This window comes from Sinohyriopsis cumingii, chromosome 11 (assembly GCF_028554795.1).
Source record: "Sinohyriopsis cumingii isolate HCF-2022 chromosome 11, ASM2855479v2, whole genome shotgun sequence".
NCBI classification, from domain to species: domain Eukaryota; kingdom Metazoa; phylum Mollusca; class Bivalvia; order Unionida; family Unionidae; genus Sinohyriopsis; species Sinohyriopsis cumingii.
In genome coordinates, this window is record NC_142971.1 from 67,940,582 (window position 1) to 67,961,324 (window position 20,743).

At 38.8% G+C, this 20,743-nt stretch overlaps 1 protein-coding gene across 2 annotated transcripts in view; it reads right to left on the reverse strand.

Moving 5' to 3' along the window:
* LOC149788623 (uncharacterized) overlaps positions 1–18,614 on the reverse strand; it is a 71,171-nt gene extending 52,557 nt beyond the window's left edge. For both annotated transcript variants that reach the window (XM_089974703.1, XM_089974702.1), the window contains exon 1: positions 18,454–18,614. The gene's annotated coding sequence lies outside the window, so the exon portion shown is untranslated. The remainder of the gene's footprint in view (positions 1–18,453) is intronic.
* Positions 18,615–20,743: the final 2,129 nt, after the last annotated feature.

Below are 20,743 nucleotides of genomic sequence, written 5' to 3' on the forward strand. Positions count from 1 at the left end.
TCATTTATGGGGCGCGACCTTAATGTAGACACTGGCCTGCAAATATCACAGCGAGACTTTATGAGTTTATATCCGATTTATTACTTTTCGCTGGAACATCTTGATCTGGTTAAACAATCTGTTGTCGACCTACATTTCCGAGCTCGTGTAGGTGCTCCTGCTGGTGGTTACAGAGCGATTGCTGTCATACTCTCCGATAAAGCAATACTGCTTGAAGGTGTTGGCGGACGAATGAGAGTTATTGACGCTCCAGTAGAAAATATGTAACAATTAGATTAGTTTCTGAAATATAATGTCATACAGTCATGTTAATGTCACCTTGACTTCCGGTCAAACGAAGAAATTGCAATCAAAGAACGCAAGCACGTGCGGGACATCAATAACACTAAAACGAGATCAACTTGTTGGTGGTCCAGACAAGCTGTCGTTGACTAATACTCAGATTAAACATTTTAATAAGGCACTAACAGCAAAAACCGGTGTCCGACTTAATTTCTCTGCTGCAGCTATCAAGGACATGACTAAAACCGGTGGAATATTTCCTCTTCTCGCAGCAATACCGGCGTTGATTGCCGCGGCAGCACCAGCCGTAGCAAAAGCCGCAGCACTCGGTGCAGTTGGAACAGCGGCCGGAATGGCACTTAAAAAGGCAACCGGAAATGGATACAAAAAAAAGGGACGCGGTCTAAGACTACCAGGAACTCCGGCATCATGGTACCCAAAACGGGTTTAAAAACGCTTCGTGAGACGCAGTCTCCAATGAGCAATTTTGATTTATTAGATGCTGTTAAAAAATTGCGTATAAAACATTTCAGAGGAGTATTTATGCGAGATCAATTACCGCAACGACCAAATAATCCAGAAACTGGCATTATCAATCTCGACAACAAAGACGGTCCTGGAACTCACTGGGTTGCTTACGCGATCGATCCACGTGGAATTATCTATTTTGATTCGTACGGTTTAGCACCGCCAGTTGAGTTTCTCAGGTATGTCAGCAGATTTTATAATGTTCCAGTGTGGCAGTCGACGCTACCAACACAAACATTAGTTGATCCGCCCATTTGTGGGAACGAGGTTTTAAATGTTCTTGATGCGATCTCAAAAAATCTGGCAACGTCTCCGCATCGAGTAGTGCATGAATATACCGCATCGAGAAATGCTTAGCATTTTCATGCTCGCATTTAAAAAACAGCAATAACAAATAATGGTAGATATTTACGGAAGACCTTTCACAAGAAAAGTCAAACCAAGCACAGATGCTGATCTCTCAAAATATGCGACCCGAGATGAAGTCGATAATCTTTTGAATATAGCTGGAGTTGACCCAGATGAAGTTGCTATTTTTCAAGACAAGCAAGGAAAACTAAGAACGAGCAACATTAAGTGGAATGATATAATTCGCAGAGTTCTTGGAGCTACCAAGGATAACTTCGTTGCATTTAGTGATGGCGGCCGGATCAAGGACTCGAATATATCAATCGCAAGCATCAAAGACAGTATTGATAAAGGTGTTGATAAATGTGTGAAAAAAGCCGGCGACGTAATGACCGGCGAACTCAGCATGAATGGAAACAAAATAACCGTACTCAGAGATCCATCCTCGAACGACGATGCAGCAAACAAACAGTATGTGGACACAGCCGACAGCGTCATAGATACCAAATTATCCACGTTACGAGCTGAGTATGATGTTCATGTGACCCAGTTTGGAAGACTTCGCAGAAACGTTCTTAACACCGTAGATGAGTTCTTCGGGAAACCTAATGCCGTCAGTATGAAACTCACCGAAATTAAGGAAACATTAGATAACGTAGTAAATGGAATTCCGCAGATAATGGAAAAATTTAATTTAATTAAAATTCCTGCCGGAGTAACCCCAAAAAACCTTGTGTGTACGATAAAATCAGGAAGGGAAACATGGTCACAACAAAACAAGACTATTACACATACTGCAGATGTTACTGGAATATACAGACTGACAGTACTCTCTGCTGTAGAATTTAAGATATCTACCAGACATGATTTAACTAGCAAGTTTTCCCGAGTTGCGTCTGTGGTGATAAACAAAAGAACCGAAGAAACTTTTACGCTGGAAGCCGAAAATCCGGAAGGATTAGCCACAGTCAATTACTGGTATTGTCTGGAATTTGTCGCCGAAACACCTTAATTGGTCACCGGGTAAAGTAATAATGGAAGCATCCGCGTATAGATACAATCAAGTCCGTGAGTGGCAATCTGAGTTAAAAACTGTCATCGACGCGACGTCCCAAAAAGTAAAAAAATACCGCAGACGCATAACAGTGTTAGACGTTATGGTTTATTCAGTATCCGCCGTTGTTGCATCCGCCGGAGTAGTATTATCAGCGGTCACTCCGGTAACAGCAGTAGTCGCTGCCACGATCTGTGTTTGTACGACCACTACCGCGGCAGGAGTTTTTGGCATCATAGCAAAAAAAATATCCTCGTGTGCTAACACGAAATTACACGATTACACGACAAAATTAAATACAGCCACGACCGCATATCAGAAATTATCATCGCTGATATCATCATCGTTAGACGCGCAATCCAGCGACGCCGCGTCGATATCAGATTCTGAATTTAAACTAATGTCAGATGCGTACAATGACTATTTGAAAACTAAACAAATAAATAATGTCAGCGGAACTTCTTCAACAAATAGTCACAAACACAACACCGGTAAGGACCACAATGATCTCAGTGTCCTCGACTAACCCCCAATTTGGTATTAATTTTCGAACTCCAATTCCAGTGAGTGAAATCGCGTTGTCGAAGCTCAGTGTGTATCACAGCTGGCCCAATATCAGGTCGGCATCATTTGGCGGTCAGCAGCCGATTAATTCGTTTGTGTTCTCGTACAAAAACAAATCCAATGACACTCCAGAATGGGATACAATTACGCTACCCACTGGGAGTTATCAGATCGAAGAAATCAACAATGAAATACAACGCCAAATAAAACGAATCACCGGCAAGGAAGCCAAAATATCTATAACAGCTCATGAACCAACGCTGTCTGCGGTCATTGAAATCTCAACACCGGGATACGCCGTGGATATTTATAGCAGCTCTCTTCGAACAGTATTAGGATGGCCACAAAAACGACCCGAACCTGAACCGGGCCCACCACCACCCCAAAAATCGGATTTTATGACCGATAAGGAAAAACCACACGACCTCGTCGGGGATTATTTATTATTTGCAGATAAATTAATATCCGGAGAAGCCTGGTTTTCAACATCACCTAGAATTCCCGTAGATATAATAGAGGCAGCTTTCACGGGCGGGGAATACCGTCAATACCGGCCAGAAGATATTGAAGTTCATTTTTTTAATCCGATCAAACAAGCGCATGACCAACAGCTAAAACTGTTGCGAGTATATTTTCAAGATTATATTTCTGATTTAACAAGTCCTGGAACTGGAAACGCTAGCGTTTCTACAAGCAGTTCTCGCGATAAAATTATCACAGCCATAGAAAAACTAAACAAACTCGCATCCGCGATGGAAATTATAAATCAAAAAATAATTCAGAATCTACTGAATCTCAAGGGCGATTACGGAAACGAAAAAAGATCGAATTTTGCATCCCAATTTGGTATTTCGGTGAAGGATATTCCAGATTTTACACTTCCTGGATATAACGCGCGCACGCTACGAAAATCAGTCCAGGATCTCATCGAGGAATCTTTCGAAGATATTTCTGCCACGTACGCGCGAACACTACCGCAGCCGGTTATTCTCAAGCACGACAACAGCACTACCGCGGACGGCAGACACATCTCACCCGGGATCGTAAATATCACAGATGTTATCGCGGTCAATCTTGTATGTGACGTCATCGACGGTAGCTACAGCGCATCAGATAATACTACGGCACAACAGGGGTTTATCCTGTACACGTTCACACCAAAAGACCCCCCTGGTTTTCTGATTGTGCAAGAACCAATCAATGTGGTCTATCTGCGGTGTCATACCGTGTGGTTGTCAACGATAAATTTCAAACTCACCGACCAACGGGGAAATTTGTTGGACCTGCGTGGCGAGACAATCTCGGTACACTTACTGGTGAAATCCTAAGTCAAGGGATCCATAATATTTATAATAGTTTTTTTTTCTGCACTGATCCATTTTCGTCATTTTATCGTGCAAATACCCTATCAAAACCAGCATAAGTTATCGTTGGAAACTCAAAGAGTTTCTCCTCGAAGAGTTTCTCGTGCTAGCACGCATTTAAAAAAAAACGGTTGTATATAATGTATCAATGTGAATACATTCATGCACGAGTTCATATTCATGATAAGCAAATTCTTCACGAGGCAATAAAAACCGCATTCGGACAGACACGGGAACAGTATTTCCCCGTTAAAATAATCGTTGACGTGTATGGCAACGAAGACTTCTTGTTAACTCCGTTACAATTGACGCAGTTACAGCAAAATCATATGATCATAGTTTGGTGTCAACGAGAACAGATTATGAACTATTCTCATTGTTGTATTGATGCGCCCGCGCTCGAGCAAATTCTGAAAATGTAAAACATTTCCAAAATCTGAAAACGCAAGGCAAAAAAAAAATAATACACTTTTTTTTTACGTGGTTCAGGTTCTACTTTCGGTGGTGTGAGTCCGCGGTGGTATTTATACTTCTTCGGCGTCGCTAGTATTTTCAGGCATTTCCGCGTCGACGTGGTTCACCACGCTTAGATTCTTTACATAACCTTTTAGCAGTCTCACCCTGCTGTTAATTAATTTTCGAGTCTCATACTCGCTTGACAATCCAAGACGAATCTTCTCAACTGCGGCGCACAGTGGAATAAATTCAGATACCTGATTTTCAGTTATCGCGGCAAGTGATCTGTAAACACGATCCTGTACATTTTTAATGAACCTATATCTGGCAGGGAGATTGTTCTTCCCGGTCCGTGATTGCTCACGCAGGGATTCAAAATCTGACATAATTGTTTCAGTGTCTAGTAAAATATTAAAACCTCGCTGTTGTAATTTTTTAATTTCAGCAAGTATGGTATTTATGTTTTCGTGATTCATATTATTATATATTTTTATATTTTTAAATGTGTGTAACTCTTCGAGTTCGAGAACCGTTAACGGTCCTGCATTTCCGGGGCATCCTCGGACATATAACAGAATGAAATTTTTTGTTTGAGCTTCTTGGAAAATGCTGTTTTGTAGATCCCGGTTGCGACATGCTGTACAGCAGGTGGACAAATACCGAAATACCTACCGGCGGCGTTTATTGACTGGAATACAATTTCTTCACCTGTAATTGCGTTTGTAGATTTAATAGCTCTTCTTGCAACTGTTTTACAACGCCCTGTGTTACCCAGTAGGCAGTTCTTGCTCTGAGTGACCACGCGAAGATTGTTTATAGAGTTATCAAGTATATTACCGTTAATGTGATCAATGACAAACCCCTTAGGGATCACTCCAAAGAAACATTCGTAAATAAAACGATGACATAAATACCTCTTTCCGCGCGTGGCAGTAAATCTTGAATAACCACCATTATCAACTCCACCAACTGGTCGTCTTCGCGTGCAGTGTCGTACTATGCCATCTCGGTTTGCCTCATAATTTGGAATAGTTGGATGTCGGACGAATTCTTGATTCATTATACTATAAGCAAATCATTTGTCTAATTCATAATTTGTCTGAAAACTTATTTATGTAATCACGCTCCGAGAGAGTGTTATCACAGTATTTTTTATTATAATACCGTTTTAGTTCTCGATAGCGTTTTCCACCACACGCTGAACATAATTGCGTTTTTCCTCGTACTCCAGTGCCGCATCTGATACACGGTATCGGTCCTAGACTCCCACCGCGGACCTGTTGAGCATGTTGTCCACAGTATTCGTGTCTGCATGGTTTGCTACACGGCGCTGATGAATTTAGTTTAATCCACTTGCATTGGTTCATTATATATAATATTTTTGTCTATTTAAATACTTGTCTTAATTATAATATGGAGGAATTTGAAAGACTATCCAGAATAAAACCCGCAGGTTCTCGATTCGATCTTGACCGGTTAACCGCTGATCCACGACGAAGAGAGTTAGCAACGGTAATTGGTGTTATCAAGAACGCCAAAGAAGAGTTTCGTCGTGATGGTGCCGCACACACGTGGTCTTCGTATAAAATTATCCCCGAAACTCAAGGAGTTTTTGGCGATGCTAGCATCGCTCGTGGCCGTATCATTGATGCTACCATGAACGATACAATCGCGCGTAACATAATTGGGTATCTCGACGATAGAAGATATTTCATACAGATAAAATTTATTGTTAAAGACGACGAAACGTGGATTATCAGAGACAAACTAGACCCTGTTCTTGATGCCAGGCGGGGGAAAACCGTTCTGTTAAGTAAAGACTCAAACCCGGGAGTACTTGTTGGGATTGATATACCATATTATGCCAGAGCATATCCTGTGACCGCAGTCATTTATGGAATTTATCCGATGAAGAAACCACGCGTTGATAAACTCAAACCGATGAAGGTGTCGCTGACAGAGTCAAGGATGAATTGTGTAGCTGAGCGAGTAATGGAACATTTTAAAAATGCAATGCGAGGAAACGGCCTAACACCGCTAAGACAAAATAAAATAACAGCGTGGGCGACACGAGTAGCGGATAAAGGAGCGTCAATAAATGATGTTGCTGAGCTAGAGCGATTACTAAAATTTCCTATAACGGTTTCATCGTTAACCGGTGAGGTATTGTATGCGTGTAAATATGATTCCCGTGGAGCACCAATAACTATTATCGATCATAACAGTCACGCCTGGACTGACTCGGTTAGGATATTCCCGCGAGACCGTGTTGTGAAGTATTATCCGGAATTGCAAAACGGAACCGCTAGCGGGGAGAGTGCGAGGCACTCCATGTTTGATTTTATTTATCAGATAAGTAAAACCGATCCGGTGTCTGTGTGGTTATTCAGAAGTAACGAAGATGGAGAATATGATCAGTTTGTGAGACCCGACGGGGAAATATACAGAACAATGGCGTTACAGCACGAAATGAAAAAACTCGCAGAAAAATATCATGCGACGGACATTGATACGTTACTGACACACTGTTTTACTGTCCCGGGTGTTGCCGCACATGTAGCCCGGGAACGAAATTCATGGAGACCAACTCCGAAAAGTTTTCTTGCGGATATCCAACAGAGCTGTGTTGAATACGGACACGGCGGTTTGTGGAATACTCGATATGATCACCGCGGTATGATATCCGTCGACATGACGGCGTGTTATCCAGGAAGTTTCCTTGGGCGTGGAGAATGCAGCGAATATTTTAAACGGTTTGGCCACGTTACAAACTCGATGACAAGAGTTGCTGTAAACGGACCATTACCTGATTTTGACCTGACAGGATTTGCTTGTGTGTCGTCGTTTAAATTCGCTAAGGATTTACATCCTGTGTGTTATGTTTGGTTTGGCAGACATTTCGTTGAGAAGCGATGGGCACCGATAGTGTTATTGCGATACATGCTTGACAGTCGAATACTGTTGTCGCTGACGGTCAGCGAAGCGATTATATGTTATTGTCGTCAAACCGAAGTTTGGTTGCCAACTCCAACGCGGGTTACGTTAGAAGAAGTCATCGAAGATTGGTCACGAGAACATCCAGAAACTTCTATCGACGCTATCATCAAGAAAGCTCCTAAAGTACTTAAAAGCAAACTTGGAAATGATGAAAGCACAGCAAAAGATCTAGGACGAAGAATAATAGGGAAATTCACTCAAGGTGGAGCGTATGATCATAAACAACATCACAGTCGATTAATCATGGACAAGACTGAATTGGATCTTGTTGTCGCTGATGCAGCCGCGAACAACATGTTCTGTAACCGCGAAGATGTGTTTCTGTCAAACGGGGAAAAACTAGGAACTGTTTTTAGTTATATCGACGGAGAATCATCTCAGTACACACATTTGAGATCTTCGATGCTAGCTTATGTATCCATAAATTTGTTGTCGATGATTAATAGATTCCCTGTTATCGCAGTGAGAGTTGCAACGGATTCATTTTATATCGATAAAAAACACTCAGCGCTGTTGGATAATGTTATATCGGATGATCCATCGTGGGGCTCGTGGAGAATAAAGAATGAAATGTTACAAGGATATTGTGAATCAGCTGACGTTGAAATCAAGGATGAGTATCGCAGCGCAGAAATGTCTTCGTCGGGGACAACTTCGTTGTTGCCGCCGGTGCACGATCCTGTTACAAGACACAAAACAGTTTATCTGAACGGGCCTGGTGGTTCTGGTAAGACAACTCGGGCGATTGAATTATTTCGCGGTTCTGACTTGGTCGTGCTGACTCCCACACACAGACTTGCCAGGGAGATGAGGCAACGGGATGTTAACGCGTGCACGTATCACAGTTTTTTCAAATACAGCGGCGGCACGTGGACACCATCGCGGATGGGTACGAAATATATTCCCGAGAAAATAATCTGGGATGAGATAGATACTGTGCCGTTAGATATATTAAAACAGTTTCTGGATTGGTTGCTAAAGAAAAATACCGCAGTGGTGATGTGCGGCGATCATGGTCAACCACCCCCATTTACAGGTGAATCTCCACACGAGTGGCTGAAAACTTTTGTAGATTATTATGAGGAAATAACTAACGACCACAGATCACTCGATGAAACGCTGAAAGAGTTTAAGGCGTTGATCAGGCTACAAACCAATAAAGTCCAGTGTGAGATAATGCGTGAAATAATTCCAGAGACTTCGCTGAGCGACTTTTGGGAAACGTGGAAACCAGATGATTTAATTGTTGCAAGTAGAAAGATAGTCAGGGACACGCTTCAGCAGCAGTTATTTCAGTTACATCAGAAGAAATTTCCCATGTTGCCAGTGCCGTTGTGTTATAGACCAGCTGATACGCGATTGCAGAATATTGATGTTGATATTCCAGGAAAATCGGAAAAACAAAATTTAGTATTAAATGATATTGTTATCGTTGATGTTGATGCTGTTGAACAGGCACTGAAAATGAGCAAATCCCCGTGGACGCTAGGATACGCTATGACCATCCACAGTTCGCAGGGACTAACTATTTCAGATACAACAGTTTGGATTGTTGATGATCGCATCGAGTGGTCAAATTTAGTTTATTTAGCCGTGTCAAGAGTAAGAAGGATAGCTCAGTTACAAAGAATTGTATTAGATGATGTTATCAACGACAGCATCAACAGATCAATCGCTGATGATACAATAAGAAAGAAATTAGCCGGTTACAAACAGAGCGACAAAAAAAATGGCAGAGAGTTTGATCTCGACGAAACATTTATTATACAATTACAACAACAGCAGAATAATCACTGTGCGAGTTGTAATTGTTTATTGCTGTGGCAGTATTCGAAAAACGACCCAAGGCAATTCACCGTAGATAGAATAGATAGCAGTCGTGGTCATACACGTGAAAATGTGATGTTGACCTGTCTTGAGTGTAACCGACGCAGAGGTGTTGCTGCAGTTATTTAAGTGATCGAGGTGGTAATTGTGTATCCATGGGAATCACCTGAAGTTGCTCGCGTGTGAATCCACGCTGAGGAGCAGTTGAATCTAATCTGTAGATTGCGTTTCTCCCAGTTGATCTTGTTATGCTGGATATCTTATGTGTAGTAACACTCCATGTGGGATCGGTTGCTCTTTTTTTTCCTCCTTCTAGTTCGCCTGGTTCGTATAAATACCTAACGGTGACATTACCCAGCAGTGGGAACGCTAGCGTCCCTGGCTGCGTTGAAATATGTCCACGTTCGACGCCGGGTATATATTTTTTTGTGATTGCATTTACAGGTCTCATGTTTGTTGTTCTGGTAATTTCATTATTCAGCGCGGCTATCACGTTTGGCAGTCTTGCAACCCATTCACGAGATCTCGTATCGTAAATGAATTCCCTCGCGTACTGGTATCCGAATAATCTCTCAGCGAGTGTTCTATTAAATCGCTCAACAATTGCCTGATCCCGATGAATTTCAGTATGCCCTCGTCGTATAACAACGTTATGCTGCTTTGTCAGTGATGATACCGCGCCCTGAAATTCTTTACCAGGATCAACTTGTAATAATCGGGGCCAGCTTAGAGGTCCTCGCTGATAAATTCGTTTAAACGCAGAGGCGACTTCGGACGCTGTTTTAGTCGCTAACGGTTCTGCTTCTTTGTATCTACTAGCAACATCAACTACTGTTAGCGCATATTTGTATGTTTTTCTACGGACAGTATCATGAGGCAGGAATAGTATGTCAGCCTGATGAACTTCATTGGGCACACTAACATCAAAATGTGCAAAATCGATTTGTCGAGGTGGTGGTAAGTAGATTTGCCATATTGCTTGTTTTGATAGCCAATTTTTGGCAACCTCGCGTGTTACTGATGCCGCGTTGGCGAGTTTATTAATTGCTGAGTTACCTCTCCAGTATCCGATTGGGGAATAATAAATCGCTTGCATTTTTATTTAATTATCCAGCGCCTAATACTAATTTAGATTTCATCGCTGATCTTACTAACCAATTAGCGAGTGACTCCTTAAATGATTTATTTTTTATGGCGCTTAGTGCATGAATTAATTTCACATCCGCGATATGCCTGTCTTGTAGATCTTTACTTCGATAAGCAACATCATGTATGTGACACGCTGCGTCGATAGCGTTTATCGGATACTCTCCCGGTTTTGGTTTAGACTGTTCATCAAGTCTGATATCTAGTCGGGTCCCTGGACCGCAGTAATTGTATCCTGGGAGATGCTTTTCTCCGGGATACTTTGCCCAAGGGGTACCTGGAAGTCGTCCGAGGGTGGCTGCGATGTCACCTCCGCTGACTTTGTCAGGCTTTTTTTTTTAAATCTAAATTTTTTTGTGCCACATCGCACACACGTACCAGAAAGTGCTTGTCTGTTATTTTTTGTTGTAATGGTTGTTATGTCGTTTGTAGGGGTTCGTGCCTTACACTTTACACAATATAAATCCATAATTATTATTCTTTATATACAAATGGAGATCACTGATTTTTCTGCGACGCGAAGGAAAGAACCAGTCAAGCATAATTCCGTGCTACCAAATTCTATCAGAATGATCATCATAGGACCGTCAGGATCGGGTAAAACGCAACTGCTGTTGAACATGATAATGAAGTGGATGAAGTGGGATAAGCTGTATTTGGTAGCACCATCTGTAGATGATCAGCGATGCTATAATGTTATAAAAGATTTTAATGAGAGTGCAAAAGCGCTGAGTGAAGACGGCGAGGAAGTAGTTGAATTTATCACTGATATCGAAGAAGCTCCCTCCGTGGAAGACCTTAACGGGGAAATAAATAACCTAGTAGTGTATGATGATGTGATGCTGGACAAGCAAAAAAATCCTGCAAGAATATTTTCCCGGGGTCGTCATAAAAACACCGATGTCATTTATGTTACTCAACGTTACACACAAATACCAAAAGCAATCAGGGATAACTGTAATCTTCTTGCTGTGTTTAATGGAGTTGATGTTCACACGTTGAGAAATATTCATCAAACCTGGTGTAGCGGCGATATGGATATTAATAAGTTTAAGAATTTCTTTAGTCGCGCTCAAAGAAACCCGCATGGATTTGTGACAATAAATTTACACGACCCGCGGACACGATACCGTATCGGACTTGATACATTGTATGGTTAACATAAAAATGTTTCCTTGGAAACTCGAAGATTTCTCACAGCGGGGGGGGGGGGCCGATCATGGATTTTTCAATGACGGACCCCGCGAGCGATGCTAGCATCGCCAGGGAACCTGTTTTTGTGTGTTTGGCCCTCCTGTATTTGTGAAACTGTTTTTATCTATTTATTCTACTTTTAGTTTCGGTCTGTTCGCCCTCCCTGCTGCTGCTAATAAAAACAAATAAGGAGAGAGAGGATCCCCTTGACAACAACCACGTTAGAAGAGATTCATTACAGTTTGCAAGTACTGTAGTAAGCCTATCTGTGAAACATAGTCCATGAAAATGACCCAATGGCACACAAGGTTAAAACAGTATTTGACACTCATGTGTACATAGATAATGACAGATACAAGGCTAATATGAAGTCTTTGTGCCATAAAAATTACCTAGTGGCTATGTTTTTGATACACTGATCTGACAAACATAATATTATAAAACTCTTAATCACTTAATTGATTTTCAAAGGAGAAAATCATTCCATCCACATATTTAAGTAACCATGATTGTCATTTGTTACATAAACCTCATAGGACTGAACAAAACTTATCAAGATCAGTGTTTTATCTGCAAATGGCTTCATGTAAGTCATCTGACTCATCAAGGCAAAAAAACAGTGAGTCAAAATCCAAACCTATGATTCTTATTCAAGCTGATGATCAGTCTTTTTATAGTTTTTAAAAATAATTATACTGTTTAAATACACAACAAAAGAATTAGTTATATAATGTAACTAAAGACAAGGCATGCTTTCAAACTTTTTTTACACAAGAAAACATTACACAAGGTAGTAGTGACTAGAATGTATTAATCTGACTACCAGGCAGGGAAGAGCTTATCCCACACACATCATGCCGTGTTTTCAATGAGGAAGTCTTCTGAATCTAACTCTGACTCCGTAAACTGTTCACAATTTAACAAATCATTTCATGTTTTTAAGTTCATAGATTCTTCTCTCTTTTGTTTTCTACCATTTATTCAAAGCTTCCTCAAAATTTAAGGTACTTCTGTCTTCCCCATCAATATTGATAAGCATCACATTTCTCTGATTCTCAATCCCAAGCCTATTCCTAAAGGTGGTAAGGTTCTGTTCTGGACCGAGAATCGACTTGACTTCTTTCTGAAAATGTAGCTGTATTTTTTCAACCACTGCTGCACAAAATTATGTTTTATCTTACAAGTAAACATTATTTCATCTTTGGATAAGCTTGGTCTATTCTAAGGCCTAAAACTGGAAAGTGACATAGATTTCTACTTCCATAACTTTATTCTGCATCAATTACTATTCAAAATAAAGGAAGTAATTATTCTGTTAAGAATTTTTAACATTATAAACTTGCATCATTCTTTAAATCGGTAATGTATGGACACATACAAAGCTAGATCACATATATTTCAATCTTTATCCAAAAGTTCATTGAAAATAAATTAAGACCATTCAATTAAAAAAAAATACAAAACAAAAAACTTGCGCCTTTTGTTTCTTAGATTCAGTTTTATTGATTGCTGAACTTAAATTGATGCAGCCACTCATTTCACCTGAAATAAATATTATATTCATTAAAAACAAGAAATCTATAGAAACTGTAATGGCTTTACCATGGTAATCCTCACACTATGTATCACAGTATGGCATGTTCAAATCCCAATTTCATTAATACTTACCTCAACCTCCAGGCAGTGTCCCAGGAGTCATAATGCTAAATACATCACTAAACCCCCTATTATCCATAAACCCCATGAAAAAAAACCTAAACCCCCTATTATCCATAAACCCCATGAAAAAAGAACTAAACCCCCTATTATCCATAAACCCCTAGAAAAAAAACTAAACCCCCTATTATTTATAAACTCTATAACTTATCTACCATTCCAGTATCAACAAGAATAAAAATAAAAATATTTCCAATATGGCTGCCATGGTAGCCACACTGATGTCAGATAGGCAACGTAATCATTTGGACTAATAGTCATTATAAGAAATATTCTAGTGAAAACTGCTGGTATGTTTTCCCATTCATGAGTTTCAAGACAGCTGCAATGGCAGCCAGAATGCAAGTCCAAACAGCATCATTTTCATTACAGAACAACCAGAAATTATAAGCAGTTTTCTGGTGAAAACCATGTCAATATAAATTTGTCTTTCTGAAGCAGCCATAGCAAATTGTTCAAGATGGCTTCCATGGTGGCCATATTTGACATCAGACTGGCACCATTTTAATTTAGGACCAGGTGGACATCATAGGAAGTCTTTTAGTGAAATCCACATGCTGATATGGCCGTCCACTAAGGTGGCGCTCACCAGATAATATGTACTTTTGAGAGAGTGACGTATGTAAGGTGAAGTAGTTCGCATTTAAAACATGCACAGTGGAGAGAATGTTTGCATACCTCTATGCTACATTAATGTAATGTGGATGATATTTCTTTTGGATATTGTACTTTTGGAAATTTTACATGATTTAAGCACACTGCTAACTAAAATGACTGCTCCCTTGTGTTAAAAAATCAGTCTGAATTAGTCTAAAGTACACTATACATAGCAGCTATTACAATAGGGAAAATGAATTTTGCCAGACTAGACAATACCAGCTTCTGAAAGTGCAATGAATGAATTACCAAATATATAAAATGTACAAAAAGTTATCGGCTCTTTTTTATACAATTGACCTCTGAAGTTCAGGAAGTGAAAATGACCAAGTAGAGCTAGCACTTTTTTGAAAGGTGCACATTTGAAGTAAGGCCAAGCTGTATACTCTATAACCCATAGTACACCCATCAATCATACACCAAAATAAAGGGAATTAAAGGTTCTTTGCATTATACCTAAGATATACAAGGTCTTTTTTAAATAGCCAGTATAACCAGTGAGGAAAGCCGGGGACATTCTTTTTCTTTAAATTCCTAACCCTATGCAAAATGCGAAACTGTATAGCGCCACCTAAGGAGTAGCCACTCTTCTCCTTTATTGTACTGATCCTGATGTGCTATCATTTTAGCCTGTACCTGCCTTGACCGGACAGCTGGTGTACAACTTTTAAAGCTAGTTTTGAATCTGCATTAACATAATGTTACATGTTTAGGCTCGAATAAAAAGTAACACAGAAAGAGTGAAAACAACAAGCCTTTTAAAATTTAACAAATAATTTATTTTCCTGGAAAATTCTGTAAAAATAAAAAAGGAGAATCAAATCCAAAAATAATTTAAGAATAATCCATGAATTAAATTGCAAAAGTCCTAGTAATAAATGTTCTAATAATTTTAAGTTCGAATCCTGATGGAAAATCCAAGATGGATGACGATGATGAATGCTGTAGTCAGTACTGTGCTTATCTACAGTTCCTTGTAGAAATACAAATAATGGCACTCCGGGGTTGGAAATCCAAATTAAATTTGTAAGCAATGTCTTTCCAAAATTTCTGAATGAGCACTCCTCAAAATATTTCCAGAGAATAAAGAATTAATCCTTTTGAAATCCAACTGATCTGAAGAATTGTTATTGCTCAAATCTGGCTACAACAAATTAACTTGACATCAGTATGAAAAGCCCAAAGCTGAGAAATCTCTCTCAAAACAAAGATTATATTGTATCATAAGACACAGTTTCGAAATTCCCCCAAGCTGCAAAATCAGGGGGTGGATCACATCATCATGTTTATATCACATTCACAGAATATGGCCTTGATTATACCAATGATTTTATTCCCAGAATAAAAAAAAAAACAAGTGTTTACTTCTTAACCCACATAGTTCCATCATGACCTTGACAACAACCAATCATTTTAAAATAAAATAGAACTTTGTTTGCTAATTTTGAATCCAGGTCAGAATTTAGATCAACACCTGGTGTTTATAAACTAACAGTCAAGGTCAAACAATTTTCTGAAAAAGTATCATCTCTAGTGAAAAATTTTACATTATAATATAATAAAAAATTTAAAACTGACAAACAATTAAATTAAAAATAAACATGATTAAATCAGATATATGTTACAATAATTATGTGATTGACCAGTGATGATGGAGTCTACTTGACAACAGATCAACACTATTTTTATATTTTTATTTAGGACCAAATATAATATATATATATATACACACACACATCAGGGCTTGTGTTTTGTACAATGCAGGAGAGCTCTCATGGTAGTTATTCACTCTCCTCAAATCTTTACAACATCAATCATTTAAGGTGCATCATCATTTACTGCAGATGATGTCATATTTAAAATAAGTGGAACCTGTAAACATATCAGCAATTTGTGATAGGCAACTGCAATGAAGTCTGGGAAACAAATTGCTAAGTTTTCTCTGAAAACATCTGGAAATCTTTGTTTTGAACAATGAGATTGGGGAAAGCAATGGATCACTCTCCTGGAAACAAGGAGTATGATAACTGCAGACTTAATTTATGTCATGCTGAATTTACAAGACCTTTTCTGGATTACTTTCAAACTAACCATCCTTAATCATGCTACTTTGATGAAATGATGATTAGCGTACATTCTTTTTGTCAAGGTATCAGTTGATTTGTAAAACTATATTGAATGGCACAAAAAAATTGATGAAATTTTATACTGCACCCACCTGGAGACTATGTTGCCAACCTTGCCTTTAATTGTGTATATGTGAGTAGGTTCCCCCCCCCCCAATATTCTGTCATTTTCTTGCTACATTACAGTGACAGACTCTCAAAGGCTAGTGATGTATACAAGTTTAATGGCAATCCACAAACAAGTTTCATACAAGCAGCGATACCAGTAAAGCTATACAAGCAGCGATACCAGTAAAGCTAAAAACCAATTGAATTTCCTCGACCTTTCCATTGTCAGATGGCATTCACCTATCCTTGATTTTTATGCCTATGGAGAACTCGCCTTGGTAGAAATTGCCCCATGGAGAAATTGTCCCAATGTATCTGGTTAAGTCGCCCCAGGGTTGTTGGAGAAGTCACCCAAGATCATATATATATATATATATATATATATATATATATATATATATATATACTTTTCTGTGCAACAATACGTCATTTCTGTAAACATTGGATCATGTGTTGTTTTTGGTTGAAAAATACAATTTGTGTAAAGAAAGAATGATCCTCCTTTAATTTAGTTAAGTAATATTCATAAAATGTACAAACAATATCCCAGATGTCATTCTAAATGCATATCTAAATGTGATTTCTCAACATGAAGACCCACCCAATGACCTTGCATTTTTAACCCAGAAAAACCTATTTAACACTTATCTTTTAGAATCATCCAAGATACATAAATTTTGTAAAAGATAGAGATGTTTACTTGTGAACAATACTGCAACTTAATCCAAGTTTCTAATTTTACAAGTTGTCCCACATCAACTTTATGGTCTGGTAATTAACTTGTAAACTTTGCTGCTAGAGCAAGATTGTCAAGAAATTCTAGCGAGTATATTCTGTTTCAAAATTTTGCAGTAATTTTTTTTTTGCCATAAAGGACACATTGTAAACACATTACATGCTATTCACTGTTGTTTTTCTTCAACCTAATCGCTAATTAAATAATAAAATGTTGAATATTTTCTGTTTTTTTAAATAGGTTTAGTTTGCTTAATATCTCATGCCAAAGTGGCATTGTTACATTGACTTTTTTAAAAAAAAACATAAACCTGACCTAGTTCCTCATTTTAAACGCCGACAGAACAAGTCTAAAGTAACGATTTCCACTTTCATAACCCAATACATAAACATTACATCTTTTCAAAGACATATGCAGAATAGGTCGACATAATATGTGTCATGAAAACACAAGGGCAGTATTCCGTGTGACCAGAATGAATATAATTTTGAACAAAATGATCTGGTGACAATAGTGCGTTTCAAACTGTAAGCATTGTAGAATTTTATTTCAATTAGTTCTTAACAAAAGATAATTAGGGCATTATCTGGTTTTTACACCTCACCAAGCACTTGACAGTTTATTGGGGGGGGGGGGGTGCTGATGCACATCAGTGCAGTGGATGAACAGACGGAGTGAAGCCTTCAGATAATCCCCATGTATTTCAGTTACTCTAACCCAGGTTTGTTTCTATTAAAAAAGGTATTTGGTGATATAATTTAGAAATTACTAAAATAAGATGCAAATATTAATTTCCATTCAAAAAAATGGTGTTCATTTAAATTAAATAGTTAAATAGTTACAATGAAAGGTCTGTTTTTGATGGATGGAGACAAAATTTATGAGGGAAATTAGGAAACTAAAATAGTCTGATATAAGATGTAATAAATGGGGCTGCAATGAATTGTTTACCATCTTGAACAACCGCATAGACGATTATGGTGACAGTACTAAACGCATCTACAACAGCAAAATGTGAGGACCGGTAATAATGGTCCAACATATACTGGGCCTAAGTATGAATTATGATGCAATCAGGTTATAGAATAATTCAAGGAGCGATGTAATAAAGCGGTAACTACAACCACCATGGGGCGAGTTCTCCCCTATTCCTTTTTTGCTTGTGATATTTGTATATGAAACAAAAGCATACGCACGAAATATTTCACACATGTATATGGGCGTTTCATAATTTTATGAGTTCAAAATTTTTCAAGTGACACCACCAGATTTTATTCATGTACGGGTAGATGAAGTCAGTATTTATGAGTTTTAAGTCGAATCGATTGCTATATCAAAACAGATACTTACTTAGATAAGATGACATATGAAGGACTATTCTTTCGGCAGATTTAATCTAAGTATGCTTTTATATTTGCAGTATATTCTACTATAAAATGAAATGTAAACGTAAATAAAAAGAATGGGAATTCCACAAGCAGTACTTTCGATTTTAAGCATCTCGCGTCGGTTACGACTAGGCGCTACTAAAACATGCGGAGCGGTTTGCGAAACGACGAGGATTAAGAAACGGAAATGGTACCGATTTACGGACCTTGTCGGATTTTGAAAGTTCATCATTATCATATATCAATGAAACGCAAGTACTAGGTACCTTTCAAACTATACCATTTTTACGTGATCTCCTGTAACTTACCCTGCAAGGGCATGCTTGTGTGAATAGTTCATAAGCATGTCTCATATACACAGAGTAAATTTTAACAATCAGAGTGTAACTTCAATATCCGATAAGGAAAATACGACCCACATTGCCAAGTAAAATGACATTTAAATGACAGTTAAAGTTTATTCTTTTACAGGTAATTTTTGGTTGTTCACGACTTATCATCACTTAAGTTAGTTATTACTGTAAATCTTGAACATATTTTTTTTAAAACAAAATAACGATTTAAATTCATTTCTGTTTGTGTTGTTTGTTTTTGTGTTTTTCTCTCATTAAAACAGGTAAGATGTGATCAGCACTTGGGGAAAAACGATTTTGTTTCCGCTGACTATTTTGAAAACGAGTCAAGCAAACAAAAACTGACTGACAGACATCTGCAGACGGGATTAGCTACAGGATTTCATTGGCAGAATCAACAAACTCTTTGATAAATGCAACCGACACGACTGTCTCTGATTCTTTCGCTTTTATTGATATCAGTCACGTTCTTTGCTACAGCGCCTTTTGCCAATGTTAGACTTTTGCAGTTTACCAGTTTGATCTTCAAAAATAACAAGCTCACCTATGTCAACACCAGCAACAACAACACGACTAGGTAAACTCGGTCAGATCCGCTTAAGTGGCATACCTGCTCAGATCAACAGCAACACAGTGTTGTCGGGCGGTTGAGCGTCTGTAAATATCATAGGCATTTTCTATAATATTAAATCAGTACGTGCTTGCGGGGTTGGGCTTGAGGAAGCTTTGCTTCCATCGAGTACATGCAACGCTTTAGCTACAAGATGACCACACATTGGCCCATCCAAACGCCCCTGGTTAGATAATCAACAACTTTGAGTGGTGGTAAGTAGTGAAGTGGGACGCTCTAGGGACAATGAAAAAATACATTACAGACCACCACCACCACCACCCCCACGGGACTGTCTAGGGACAAGATTTATAGGGACAATGGGAAAATACATTACAGGACCGCCCCCCCCCCCCGGGACTGTCCAGGTACAAGATTTATAGGGACAATGGGAAAATACATTACAGACCCCCCTTGGGACTGTCTTGGGACAATGGGAAATTGAACATGGGAAATTTAACATAGGTGGGACTATACAGGGACAAAAAGTATTAAGTAGCAAGTAGGGAAGGTGACGTCACAGGACTGAGCAAAGGTAGAGATGGATATAACACAATATACAACAGACATTTTTTGAAGGGGTTAGGCAAGAAAGTCAAGTTCTTTTCGAGATCAACGAGGGGCCCTGAAAAGGGCCTTTGTTTTCTTCTTCTTCTTTCTCCATTGTTTCCACCAGCTCCTGACTTTCTCCATTATTCCTTTCTTCTTCTCCTTTTGTTGAGACTCTGGCATCAATTCGGGATGGCCCATGGCTCTAAATTTCTCTTGGATCTTGATCCAGTTCTTATTCAGTTGGTCAAAGTCTAATTTCATCTTTCTATTCTCTTCTTCCTTTCTTTCTTTTGGCCATTTTTCTTTGATGTTATTCACCTCTTGGGTCAGCACTTTTCTCATCTTTTCTTCTGCATTTATCAGCTGGTCTAAACCACCCTCCGTCCCATACAATATTTTTTTTCTAAGAAGCACCTGACTTGGATGACATTCTCAAGTGCTTCCTTTAAACTTTCCACTCTCACATAAGGTGGGTCAATCAATCCTCTAATTCTTTCCACTTCTTCCTCAATCATTCCTTGTACCAGGTCTCTAGATATTTTCAAACTTGTCACATAATCTTCACTTCCATCATACTTGAATTCCTTTTCTAACTTTTCCATTACATATATTCCATCTATTACCTCTCTCAAGTTGTTAAATAATTCTGTCACGGTCACCATCTTCGTTTTCTTTATTCCGTAGAATGGCGCGAATAACGAACGCTGTGAGTTTTATATCTAAAGCACGGATGTGAA